This window comes from Rhinopithecus roxellana, chromosome 3 (assembly GCF_007565055.1).
Source record: "Rhinopithecus roxellana isolate Shanxi Qingling chromosome 3, ASM756505v1, whole genome shotgun sequence".
Lineage (NCBI taxonomy): Eukaryota > Metazoa > Chordata > Mammalia > Primates > Cercopithecidae > Rhinopithecus > Rhinopithecus roxellana.
In genome coordinates, this window is record NC_044551.1 from 164855893 (window position 1) to 164870070 (window position 14178).

At 47.8% G+C, this 14178-nt stretch overlaps 1 pseudogene; it reads right to left on the reverse strand.

Annotated features, from left to right (window-relative positions):
- Nucleotides 1–1154: 1154 nt before the first annotated feature.
- Nucleotides 1155–2761, reverse strand: LOC104671532 (annotated as a pseudogene).
- Nucleotides 2762–14178: the final 11417 nt, after the last annotated feature.

Here is a 14178-nt window from a genome sequence, read left to right on the forward strand (position 1 = left end):
TGCTACTTAACGCACGCCCATCTTTCACTGTGATAAGCGCCGAAAAGCGGTGTGCTCACGGAAAGCACTTGCAGAAGTGAGCTGCCGGGACACAGCTGCCAGGGCGCAAGACACTGAGGAAGCAACTGTGGCAACAATTTGCGGACTGCCTCCATGGCGCCACCGTGTGACCAAATTGTGTCATGTGTCCACACGCCGAAGACCTGTCATCTTGAAGATCACTCCTCCAAGTAATTTTTTAAAAATTTTGAAGTGAGAGATATTATCTTCAAAAATTGTGCACAAAGTGAGGCCTTATGAGTGGTTTGTAGCATGCAATTTTAAATTCACATAATTTATGCGGATAGAGAATAAGGGCACACCAGGAGAAACGAGAGCTTCGTTACAGGAAAAGCTAGAGGGCCAGGCTTTTTCTCTTCCACCTGTGATGGGACGCTTGTACCCAGAGAAGAGAACTTCTCCTCGGAGCAGGTGACAGCTCCAGTCATGACGGCTGTGCTGGACGGATGCTGCCTGCGAGCCAGCCTCTGTGTGGAGCGCTCCGTGTGTGGACTTACTTACTTATTAATTCCACAGTTATTTACTTTGCTCCTGCCTGCCTGGCACTCAGGAGGGAGAGGTGAATGAGAAAGAGGTTCTCGCTCCTGTAAAATCTACTGGCTTCCCTCTAAGGAATGGACCATGCTTTTTGTTTGTTTTTAGAGACAGAGTCTTGCTCTGTCGCCCAGTCTGGAGTATAGTGGCACGATCATGCCTCACTGCAGCCTCGACATCCCCGGCTCAACTTTCTCCCACTTCAGTCTCCCTGGAAGCTGGGACTACAGGTAGAGCACCGGCATGCTTGACTAATTTGTTTATTTTATGTTTTTGTATAGACAGAGTTCTTGCGATGATGTCCAGGTTGGTCTCAAACTCCCAGTCTCAAACAATCATCCTGCTTGGGCCTCTCAAAGTGCTGGGATTACAGGTGTGAGCCACCACCCCCAGCCTGTAAGAGTCCACTTGTAAGAAATGTCCAGAAAAGACAAATTTATAGAGACAGACAGTACATTTATTGTTACCAGGGCCTGTGGGTGAGAGTGGAGAGTGACTGTGCAAACGGGCATTGAGTTTTCTTTTTGGGCAAATGGAAATGTTATAAAAGTCAGATTTTGGTCCTTCCACATCCACCCCAATTTGGGCCTTCCCTTCTGAATTACAGGAGACTCCTCCTCCTCCTCGTTCAACTTCTTGGATACTGGAGCCTAAGCTGAAGAATGTTTTCATTTTTTTGTCTCATGGGCGCCTGTCACCTTTCCCCAGCGGAGAGGCAGCTTGCTTGGCTCATGCTGACCCTGGCAAGGAGCCAGGTGCCTTGGGTGTCAAGCTCCTGTACTGGCCGTGAGGGCTCTGAACTCTGCACTTGCTGACTGGGGTAAGGCCCTGGTGATCCTGGGCCCGGGTATAGCTGCTGATGCCACCCACACCCCCTGGGTCAGCTCCTCTGGACTCTGGGCCCGCTCCGAGGCTAGTTCTCCCTGGCCCTGAGAACACTATGGTGCCTCCTCACTTGGCTTTGGCTGACATTGTGGGGGTTCAGGACTAGACTCCGGCTGCCTTTGAGGTGACTCCAGGTGTAGATCTTGCTGATGCTGGGCGGACCCTGGGCTTGGCTCTGGCTGCCTTTGGGGGGGACCCCAAACCTTTGCACCCTGCTGCAGACTGGGTGATCCTGGGCTTGTCTCTGGCGGCCTTTTGGGGGACCCAGGCCTGCTTGCTGCACACTTGGAGGAGACCCAGGCTTCCTTGTTTCTTCTGGGTTGGACTCGAACTCCACAAGGGCCAATCTCGCCCGTGAAACTGAGGTGAGGCTCTCGGGCCATGAGATCCACGGCCAAGTCACAAAGTTTCCAAACCCCTACACACATACACTGTTCCCCTCCCCTCCCCCAACCCCAGAGAAAGACTTCTGATTCCTAGTTCCAAAAGGCTCTCAGGGACTGAGCCTGGTGGCTCACGCCTGTAACCCAGCACTTCGGGAACTCAAGGCACATGAATTGCTTGAGGATAGGAGTTCAAGACCAACCTAAGTAACATAGTGAGACCCTACCTTTGCCAAAAAACAAACCACCCCCCGAAAAACAAAACAAACCCCCCAAAAACGAAACAAAACAAACCAAGAAACCTCTCACCACCCACGTTCCTTCCTCCTCTGGCAGTTTATGGCGGTGCCAGTTTCCATGTGCCCCCACCAGCATTGAGTGTTTTTATTTTATTTTATTTTTTATTTTTTTGAGATGGAGTCTCGCTCTGTCGCCCAGGCTGGAGTGCAGTGGCGCTATCTCTGTTCACTGCAAGCTCCGCCTCCTGGGTTTACACCATTCTCCTACCTCAGCCTCCAGAGTAGCTGGGACTACAGGTGCTCACCACTACCCCCGGCTAATTTTTTGTATTTTTAGTAGAGACAGGGTTTCACCGTGTTAGCCAGGATGGTCTGAATCTCCTGACCTCGTGGTCCGCCTACCTCAGCCTCCCAGAGTGCTGGGATTACAGGCGTGAGCCACTGTGCCCGGCCTAGTGTTATCTATTTTTAAAACATTTCCCTGTCCGAGAGGAAAGACATTATTCCATTGCTCTAGTTTGCCCATTAGCCCTGCGCACCCCCAGCCACCTCTGTGATTTGCCTGCTTGGGGACTGAATGTCACCAGCCTTAAGGTTCTTCTGTCACAGAGGCCAGCACGCACTGACCACAAGGAGGCACTGCTCCCCTGCCAACGTCATCTGGTCGTACCTGCTCTAGGACACTCAGCTGTGTTTCTGAGCAAAGGCTGCAAAGTTCCACGCCGGCTTTACAATTAGTAAAGGGCATCAGTACCCTGAGGTGGGAACTCAGGTTTTTAAGGCGTTTTTGTCGCTTCCAGCTCGGTTTCACCTATGGTCACTTGGAGCCAGGGCGGGGAATCTGCAGCTTGCAGAGGGGACCACTGCGCCTCCTGCCTGAGGTGGGCTGGGGGGTCATTGTCCTCGCAGCGTTTAAGGCGAGTCTGGGACAGGACCCCACCGCCCCCTCCAGATCCTGGCATCCTCCAGGACCCCACCACCCCTTCCAGATCCTGGCATCCTCCAGGACCCCACCACCCCCTCCAGATCTGTGGCATCCTCCAGGGCCCCACCACCCCCTCCAGATCCTGGCATCCTCCAGGACCCCACCACCCCCTCCAGATCCTGGCATCCTCCAGGACCCCACCACCCCCTCCAGATCCTGGCATCCTCCAGGACCCCACCACCCCCTCCAGATCTGTGGCACCCTCCAGGACCCCACCGCCCCCTCCAGATCCTGGCACCCTCCAGGACCCACCACCCCCTCCAGATCCTGGCACCCTCCAGGACCCCACCGCCCCTCCAGATCCTGGCACCCTCCAGGACCCCACCGCCCCCTCCAGATCCTGGCACCCTCCAGGACCCCACCGCCCCCTCCAGATCCTGGCACCCTCCAGGACCCCACCGCCCCCTCCAGATCCTGGCACCCTCCAGGACCCCACCGCCCCCCTCCAGATCCTGGCACCCTCCAGGACCCCACCGCCCCCTCCAGATCCTGGCACCCTCCAGGACCCCACCGCCCCCTCCAGATCCTGGCACCCTCCAGGACCCCACCGCCCCCTCCAGATCCTGGCACCCTCCAGGACCCCACCGCCCCCTCCAGATCCTGGCACCCTCCAGGACCCCACCGCCCCCTCCAGATCCTGGCACCCTCCAGGACCCCACCGCCCCCTCCAGATCCTGGCACCCTCCAGGACCCCACCGCCCCCTCCAGATCCTGGCACCCTCCAGGACCCCACCGCCCCCTCCAGATCCTGGCATCCTCCAGGACCCCACCGCCCCCTCCAGATCCTGGCACCCTTCAGGACCCCACCGCCCCCTCCAGATCCTGGCATCCTCCAGGACCCCACTCCCTCCAGATCCTGGCATCCTCCAGGACCTCACCGCCCCCTCCAGATCCTGGCATCCTCCAGGTCTCCAGGGCAGGACGCGCTCCAGGAGCCACTCCTTCGGGGCTTCCAGTGGCCACAGTCAGGGCGCCTGGCGGGCGGGCTCCTTTCTCAGAAAGGGCAGCTGCGGAGCCCTCGTCTGCGGGACGCGGCTGCCGTTGGGGAGCGGGCGGCGGGCCGGGCCACCGCGGCCACTGCCCTCGCCCTCCCTGGGCGGCCTGACCCCCGCTCCGCTGCGCCGGAGCCCGCGCGTCTCTGGCTCCGTTCCCCGGACCGGGGAGAGAGGCGGCGGGGCTCGCCGGGGTCCGAGGGGCGAACGCGGGGTCTTTCCTGGGCGCTCCCAGGCCGGTGGATTCCCAGAGCCGGAGCCGTCAGGGCGGGAGGGACCCGGCGGGGACCAGCCTCCGCTAGACCCTGCTCTTGGAGCGGGAGGCTCCTGGGTCACGTCGTCTCTTGCTCCTCAAGGACACGCGAGGAAAACGGAGCTCCCAGGGCCCGGTTAACTCGCTCTGTTGACAAAGAACCTCCTGGAGCCGACTCCAACCCGGCCACTCTGAGCCCCGTTCGCCCCCAGGCCTCAGGCTTGGCCCATGGAGACTTGAACAAACACTAGACGTTACCAGCGCTGGAGGCCACACCCCTGAGATGGCCCGGCGCCCCTTAAACTGCCTGCCTGAGAAAAGTCCATGCCGTTTGTTCTGGCTGGCACCTGAGAAAAGGCCTCTGTCTCCCCTCCCTCTGGGAGGACCACAGTTTCCACATGGGGAGCAGCACTGGGGCCAACAGTGCTCACACCAACCCTTTGCAATTTGTCACTTTCCTGACTCTACTGAGCGCCCCCCAACCCCTTCCCTATTCCCTCATTCTCCCTTTGAAACTCAAAGTCACCTCTACAAATCCAAGTTCAGTCCAGCTCAGGCCGGACTCTTCCCTAGTGCAGCGGTGGGTACTGATGAAAATCTTCCCTTACCCCCGTAACTGGGGCCGGATTTTGTGTCTCTTTGCCAGGGTCGCACAGTGAGTGGTAGAGTCAGGATCCAACCCACTTCTGCCTGAACAGCTCCCCTCTCCCTCTTTCAGACCATCCTCCAGCTTCCGCTTGACCCCCTCTCTCTCCCTTCCACCTGCAAACAGGTACTGAGAGCAACAACAACAACTTACTGGAAATAAAATTGTTTTTTGTTGTACTTTGTGCTTTTTCTGCCATGTTTTGCCCAGGCTTTGTTTGCCATCCTCTGATCCTCTGTTAGGATGTTAAAAAAATTAATATGCCTTTTTTGAGCAGTTTTAGGTTTATAGAAAAATTGAGCTGAAAGTACAGTTTCCATATACCCCTCCCCTCAGTTTTCTCTTTACGAACATCTTTCGTGAGTGCGGTACATATTCGAGTTACTGAGCCAGTATCAGTACATTATCATTCACCAAAGTCCTCCTTTATTTTATTTTATTTTATTTTATTTATTTATTTATTTATTTTGAAACAGAGTCGCGCTCTGTCGCCCAGGCTGGAGTGCAGTGGCGCGATCTCGGCTCACTGCAAGCTCCGCCTCCCGGGTTCACGCCATTCTCCTGCCTCAGCCTCCCCAGTAGCTGGGACTACAGGCGCCGCCACCTCGCCCGGCTAATTATATATATATATATATATATTTTTTTTTTAGTAGAGACAGGGTTTCACCGTGTTAGCCATGATGGTCTCGATCTCCTGACCTCGTAATCCGCCGGCCTAGGCCTCTCAAAGTGCTGGGATTACAGGCGTGAGCCACCGCGCCCGGCAAGTCCTCCTTTATTATGTTAGGTTTTACTCCTTGGGTTGTAGGTTTGATGGATTTTGACAGATGCATGATAACGTGTATCCACCATTACAAAATCATACAGGATGTTTCATTGCTCTAAAAATTCCTTATGCCGCCTAGTTTTGCCTTTTCCAGGATGTCATGTTTGGAGTGAAGCGGTATGTGGCCTTCGCAGATTGGCTTCTTTCACTTAATGATACGGATTGAAAGTTCCTTTCTGTGTTTCTATCACTTGATAGATCATTTCTTTTAAGTGCTGAATAATATTCCATTGTCTGGATGTGTCACTATTTGTCCATTCACCTACTGAAGAACATGTTTTCTTCCAAGTTTGGATAACTGTGAATAAAGCTGCTCTAAACATTCATGTACAGGTTTTTGTGTAAATATGTTTTCAACTCATTTGGGTAAATACCAAGGGGTGTGATTGCAGCTTGTGTGGTAAGAGTATGTTTAGTTCTGTAAGAAACTCTCAGTTGTCTTCCAAAGTGGCTGTACCATATTGTATTCCCAGCAGCAATGAATGGGAGTTCCTGGTTGTTCCACACCCTTGTCAGCATTTGGTGGTGTCAGTGTTTTGGATTTTATGTCTTCTAATAGCTGCGTAGTAGTATAGTAGTATTTTTTGTTTTAATTGTTTCCATTTGCAGTTCTCTAATGACATATCATGTCGATCATCTTTTCATATGCTTACTTGTCATGGATATATATTTTTTTTGGTGAGGTATCTGTTCAGACCTTTTGCTGATTTTATTGGTGGTGGGTTTTTTTTTTTTTGTTTGTTTGTTTTTTGCAATCTCTGCCTCCCAGCTTCAAGCGATTCTCCTGCCTCAGCCTCCCAAGTACCTGGGATGACAGGCACCCACCACCACAACTGGCTAATTTTTGTATTTTTAGTAGAGATGGGGTTTCACCGTGCTGGCCAGGCTGGTCTTGAACTCTTGACCTCAGGTGACCTGCCTGCCTCGGCCTCTGGAAGTGCTGGGATTACAGCCTGAGCCACCGCCCCCATCTTTCGCCCATTTGAGACTTGGGTTGCTTCTTTATTTTTGAATTTGAAGAGTTTTTGGATACAAGTCATTTATCAGATAAATATTTTATAAATATTTTTTTCCAGTTGGTGGTTTGTCATTCTTTTTTTTTTGGAGACAGAGTTTTGCTCTTGTTGCCCAGGCTGGAGTGCAGTGGTGCGATCTCGGCTCACCGCAACTTCCGCCTCCCAGGTTCAAGTGATTCTCCTGCCTCAGCCATCCAGGTAACTCGTATTATGTGCATGCGCCACCGCTCCCAGCTAATTTTTGTAATTTTAGTAGAGAGGGGGTTTCACCATGTTGGCCAGGCTGGTCTCAAAATTCTGACCTCAAGTAATCTGCCCACCTTGGCCTTCCAAAATGCTGGGATTACAGGTGTGAGCCACTGCCCCTGGCCAGCATTTCATTCCTTTTAAAGCTGAGTAACCATCTATTGTGAGCACACACTACATTCTGCTTATCCACGTTCGTCTGCTGTTGGACATCTGGGCTGCTTCCGCCTCTTGGTTACTGTGAGTGATGCTAATATGAACCCTGACGTATGAATATCTATTCTAGTCACTACTTGCAATTCTTTTCAGTAAGTACTCAAAAGTGGAACTGGGCTGGGCGGCGGCTCACGCTTGTAATCCTAGCACTTTGGGAGGCTGAGGTGGGTGGATCACCTGAGGTCAGGAGTTCGAGACCAGCCTGACCAATATAGTGAAACCTCGTCTCTACTAAAAATACAAAAATTAGCTGGGCGTGGTGGCATGTGCTTGTGGTCCCAGCTACTCAGGAGGCTGAGACAGGAGAATCACTTGAACTCAGGCAGTGGAGGTTGCAGTGAGCAGAGGTTGTGCCATTGCACTCCAGCCTGGATGACAGAGTGAGACTCCGTCTCAAAAAAAAAAGAAAAAAGAAAAAAAAAAAAAGGAGTGAATTACTGGGTCATATAATAGTTTTCTGTTTAACTTTTGGAAAACACAGCAGAAGAATGTTTTCTACAGTGGCTGTACTATTTTACATTCCCAGCAGCAATGGACAAGGGTTCCAAGTTCTCTACATTTTCACCAAAATTGCTGTTTTTATTTTTATTTTATTTTTGAGATGGAGCCTTACTCTGTCACCCAGGCTGGAGTGCATTGGTGCGATCTCGGCTCACTGCAAGCTCTGCCTCCCAGGTTCACGCCATTCTCCTGCCTTAGCCTCCCGGGTAGCTGGGACTACAGGCGCCTGCCACCACGCCCAGTTAATTTTTTTTGTATTTTTAGTAGAGACGGGGTTTCACCGTGTCAGCCAGGATGGTCTCGATCTCCTGACCTTGTGATCTGCCCACCTTGGCCTCCCAAAGTGCTAGAATTACAGGCGTGAGCCTCTGCACCAAGCTGATTCCACATGAATTCTATAATAGAGTTTTAAAATTTCTGAAAAGAAAGTCATTGGGATTTTACTATGGATTGCATTGAACCTATAATAACTTTGGGTAGTATTGACATCTTAATGTTAAGTCTTGCAATTCATGAATATTGGGATCCTTCTATTTATTTATGTCTTTGGAAATTTCTTTCGGTATCGTTTTGTAGTTTTCAGTGTATGAGTCATTGCTTCCTTGGTTAAGTTTATTTCAATTTATTTTATTCTTTTGGATTGTTTGCTTAATTTCATTTTTAAATTGTTCATTGTTTGTGTATAGAAACTCAACTAGTATTTGTTTGTTGATTTTGTATCCTGCAACTTTGCTGATTTATTAATGCTGACAGTTGTTTTTGTAGACTACTTGGAGTTTTCTACATATCAGATTATGTCTTTTGAAAACAGACATATTTTGCTTTTTCCTTTGCAACTTGGATATCTTTATTTATTATGCCTGATTCCTCTGGCTACAATTTCCTGTATTGCATAGAAGTGACAAAACTGGGCATCCTTCTCTTGTTCCTGACTTAGAGGAAAAGCCTACGGTTTTTCACTGTTGCTTCATGAGGCTTGCTGTGGATTTTTTTAAAAAATATGACCTTTGCTGTGTTGAAGTAGTTTTTTTCTTGTTTGAGCATTTTTGGTGTTTTTCAATCATAAAAAGGTGCTGAATTTTGTGTAATGAGTTGAGATTCTGTGTGTGAGTTTATATATATATATATATATATTTTATGTGATGTGTGCATTAGGGTCTTTGAATGTATACTGTTTATGTACATTATATAGTGTACTCTGTAGAATTAAACAGATAAATTATGGTTTGCAGAGTACATTAGATTAGGAAACAAATCAAAATCATGACTTCTGTGACTGATTCCCATTGTTTGACTGTATCCTCTGAAGAATGTTAGGCAGAAGTACAAGTGATCTGTTATCCCTTCATAAGGGTTTCTGCAGAAATTTCCTACCTCCTCCCTTTGTGTCTCCCACAGTATGGGATGGAGCAAGGATGGAAACTGGGCATTCCAAACCCTCAAAGAGTGTGCTGTCTCTCCAGGAGCTACCACATCTCTGATGATGATGGGGTTTTGTGAAATATCTTAGCAAAATAATATCATAGGCCATCTAATTGCTTTGATAGTCTGTCTTTCAAAGGGATCAGGCTATCCCAGTCAGAAACTAAACCCAGAGTAGAGACAAATTTAAAGTCAGAATATATTTCAGAGGTCAGTTACTTTGTGGATGTGAGGCTGAGACCTGTGAAGTAGATGACCTTTCCTAGATCACACCGTAAATCAGTGAAAAAACCAAGAGACAGAATTGAAATCTCTGACTTGCAGTCCATTCCACAAGGTTGCCTCTTTCTACAGCATATTTATTTATGTTTACAAAATTTTAAAAGAATGCACAAATTTTTTTTTTTTTTTTTTTTTTTTTTTTTTTTTTTTTTTTTTTTTTTTTGAGACGGAGTCTCGCTCTGTCACCCAGGCTGGAGTGCAGTGGCTGGATCTCAGCTCACTGCAAGCTCCGCCTCCCCGGTTCACGCCATTCTCCTGCCTCAGCCTCCGGAGTAGCTGGGACCACAGGCGCCCGCCACCTCGCCCGGCTAGTTTTTTGTATTTTTTAGTAGAGATGGTGTTTCACCGGGTTAGCCAGGATGGTCTTGATCTCCTGAGCTCGTGATCCACACGTCTCGGCCTCCCAAAGTGCTGGGATTACAGGCTTGATCCACCGCGCCCGGCCACAAACTTTTATACATGTAAGTAACTCTGTTGGATAGTGTGATACAGTATACCATGGTTAAAAATGGGGTTCTGTGGCTTAGGGCAACTTAAAATCTTTACCCTTCCTTCATTTGTCTATAAAATGAGTACTGTAAGTTTTCTTTCTTTCTTTCTTTCTTTTTATTATACTTTAAGTTCTAGGGTACATGTGCACAACGTGCAGGTTTGTTACATATGTATACTTGTGCCATGTTGGTGTGCTGCACCCATTAACTCGTCATTTACATTAGGTATATCTCCTAATGCTGTCCCTCTCCCCTCCCCGCTCCCCACAATAGGACCCAGTGTGTGATGTTCCCCTTCCTGTGTCCAAGTGATCTCATTGTTCAGTTCCCACCTATGAGTGAGAACATGCGGTATTTGGTTTTCTGTTCTTGTGATAGTTTGCTGAGAATGATGGTTTCCAGCTGGATCCATGTCCCTACAAAGGACACGAACTCATCCTTTTTTATGGCTGCATAGTATTGCATGGTGTATATGTGCCATATTTTCTTAATCCAGTCTGTCACTGATGGATATTTGGGTTGATTCCAAGTCTTTGCTACTGTGAATAGTGCTGCAATAAACATACATGTGCATGTGTCTTTATAGCAGCATGACTTATAATCCTTTGTATATATACCCAGTAATGGGATTGCTGGTCAAATGGTATTTCTAGTTCTAGATCCTTGAGGAATTGCCACACTGTTTTCCACAATGGTTGAACTAGTTTACAGTCCCACTAACAGTGTAAAAGGGTTCCTATTTCTCCACATCCTCTCCAGCACCTGTTGTTTCCTGATTTTTTAATGATTGCCATTCTAACTGGTGTGAGATGGTATCTCATTGTGATTTTGATTTGCATTTCTCTGATGGCGAGTGATGATGAGCATTTTTTCATGTGTCTGTTGGCTGTATGAATGTCTTCTTTTGAGAAGTGTCTGTTCATATCCTTTGCCCACTTTTTGATGGGGTTGTTTTTTTTTTGTAAATTTGATTGAGTTCTTTATAGGTTCTGGATATTAGCCCTTTGTCAGATGAATAGATTGCAAAAATTGTCTCCCATTCTGTAGGTTGCCTGTTCACTCTAATGGTAGTTTCTTTTGCTGCTCCAGCTTTGTTCTTTTGCCTTAGGATTGTCTTGGCAATGCGGGGTTTTCTTTGGTTCCATATGAACTTTAAAGCAGTTTTTTCCAAATCTGTGAAGAAAGTCATTGGTAGCTTAATGGGGATGGCATTGAGTTTATAAATTACCTTGCACAGTATGGCCATTTTCACAATATTGATTCTTCCTATCCATGAGCATGGTATGTTCTTCCATTTGTTTGTGTCCTGTTTGATTTCACTGAGCAGTGGTGTGTAGTTCTCCTTGAAGAGGTCCTTTACATCCCTTGTAAGTTGGATTCCTAGGTATTTTATTCTCTTTGAAGCTATTGTGAATGGGAGTTCATTCACGATTTGGCTCTCTGTTTGTCTGTTATTGGTGTATAAGAATGCTTGTGATTTTTGCACATTGATTTTGTATCCTGAGACTTTGCTGAAGTTGCTTACCAGCTTAAGAAGATTTTGGGCTGAAACAATGGGATTTTCTAAATACACAATCATGTAATCTGCAAACAGGGACAATTTGACTTCTTCTTTTCCTAACTGAATACCCTTTATGTCCTTCTCTTGCCTGATTGCCCTAGCCAGAACTTCCAACACTATGTTGAATAGGAGTGGTGAGAGAGGGCATCCCTGTCTTGTGCCAGTTTTCAAAGGGAATGCTTCCAGTTTTTGCCCATTCAGTATGATATTGGCTGTGGGTTTGTCATAAATACCTCTTATTATTTCAAGATACATTCCATCAATACCGAATTTATTGAGAGTTTTTAGCATGAAGGACTGTTGAATTTTGTCAAAAGCCTTTTCTGCATCTATTGAGATAATCATGTGGTTTCTGTCTTTGGTTCTGTTTATATGATGGATTACGTTTATTGATTTGCATATGTTGAACCAGCCTTGCATCCCAGGGATGAAGCCCACTTGATCATGGTGGATAAGTTTTTTGATGTGCTGCTGGATTCGGTTTGCCAGTATTTTATTGAGGATTTTTGCATCAATGTTCATTAGGGATATTGGTCTAAAGTTCTCTTTTCTTGTTATATCTCTGTGAGGCTTTGATATCAGGATGATGTTGGCCTCATAAAATGAGTTAGGGAGGATTCCCTCTTTTTCTATTGATTGGAATAGTTTCAGAAAGAATGGTACCAACTCCTCCTTGTACCTCTGGTAGAATTTGGCTGTGAATCCGTCTGGTCCTGGACTTTTTTTGGCTGGTAGGTTATTAATTATTGTCTCAATTTCAGAGCCTACTATTGGTCTATTCAGGGATTCAACTTCTTCTTGGTTTAGTCTTGGGAGAGTGTAAGTGTCCAGGAAATTATCCATTTCTTCTAGGTTTTCTAGTTTATTTGCGTAGAGGTGTTTATAGTATTCTCTGATGGTAGTTTGTATTTCTGTGGGGTCGGTGGTGATATCCCCTTTATCATTTTTTATTGCATCTATTTGATTCTTCTTTCTTTTCTTCTTTATTAGTCTTGCTTGCGGTCTATCAATTTTCTTGATCTTTTCAAAAAACCAGCCCCTGGATTCATTGATTTTTTGGAGGGTTTTTTGTGTCTCTATCTCCTTCAGTTCTGCTCTGATCTTAGTTATTTCTTGCCTTCTGCTAGCTTTTGAATGTGTTTGCTCTTGCTTCTCTAGTTCTTTTAATTGTGATGTTAGAGTGTCAATTTTAGATCTTTCCTGCTTTCTCTTGTGGGCATTTAGTGCTATAAATTTCCCTCTACCTTAATTTTCCTTACCTACTTAAGCCTCAGCAATGGCAGGCACACCTCCCCCATCCTCACTGCCACCTTGCAGTTAGATCTCAGACTGCTGTGCTAGCAATGAGGGAGGCTCCGTGGGTGTGGGACCCTCTGGGCCAGGTGTGGGATATAATCTCCTGGTGTGCCATTTGCTAAGACCCTTGGTAAAGCACAGTATTAGGGTGGGAGTTACCCGATTTTCCAGGTGTTGTGTGTCTCAATTTCCTTTGGCTAGGAAAAGGAATTCCCTTCCCCCTTGTGCTTCCCAGGTGAGACAATGCCTTGCCCTGCTTCAGCTCTCACTGGTCGGGCTGCACCCGTGGACCAGCGCCAACTGTTCGACACGCCCAGTGAGATGAACCTGGTACCTCAGTTGAAAATGCAGAAATCACCCGTCTTCTGTGTTGCTCACGCTGGGAGCTGGAAGCTGGAGCTGTTCCTGTTTGGCCATCTTGGGGGTGCCCCCAGATATTTTTGTCTTTAAGCAGGGAATTTCTGCCAGTGGAAAGTGAGCAGGGTGAGAAGATATGATCCATGGGTCCATGTGAAACTTAAACGGATCAGGTCCATCTAAAAGTTAAATGGACCTTCCATTTAACTTTTAGATTAAAACGTCCATTTAACTTTTAGATCTAAAGGTTAAATGACTTTTAGATGTAATGCCTCATGGATCATATCTTCTCACCCTGCTCACTTTTATCTGGACCCATGCCCCGGCGGATGCATCAGCCTCGTCTCCCACAACTGCTCACCTATTTTGAATGCTGTTCCCTGAAAGCGTGGGTCCTGTTACACTTCTCTGCCTTCTGATCCTTCTGTCTAATGCTCCTTTCCGTCACTCCAAGGTGAGCTGCTCCTTACGAGTTGAGACCTGACTAAGATGCCACATCATCCGGGAGGGTCCCCCAGTCTCCCAGCAAGTGCGGGAAGCTCTGTCCTCCAGGCGTCAGGACTTCCTGCATCCCTGGGTGACAGGAGCCCTCTTTACATCCTATCATCAGCATCCTGCTTGTTCCCCACATTCACTCCTTTCTACAGGAGTTGGTTTTTATGCCACAATTTTGTGCCTGAAAGTATTTCACATGAAGCCTTTGGCTATTAGGATCCTCGTGGAAACTCCTGGAAGATGAAGCCTTGCCCAGCAAACTTCTTCCATAGCTGCAGCCTTTGTCACCTCCCCCAGCAACCTGAACCCCCCAACAGAGTCCCCTCAGCCCCTATAGGTCACCCCCTGAAGTCGATGAATGCCTGTCACCTGGCTGTCCACTGGGCGTGGGCTCTGTGAAGGCCAACCCCAGTCGTCATTGGCCCTTGTGGGGGCATTTGGCAAACGTATCTTACGCACAGGTAAGAGGTCATCACTAGTGAGCCCTGGGTG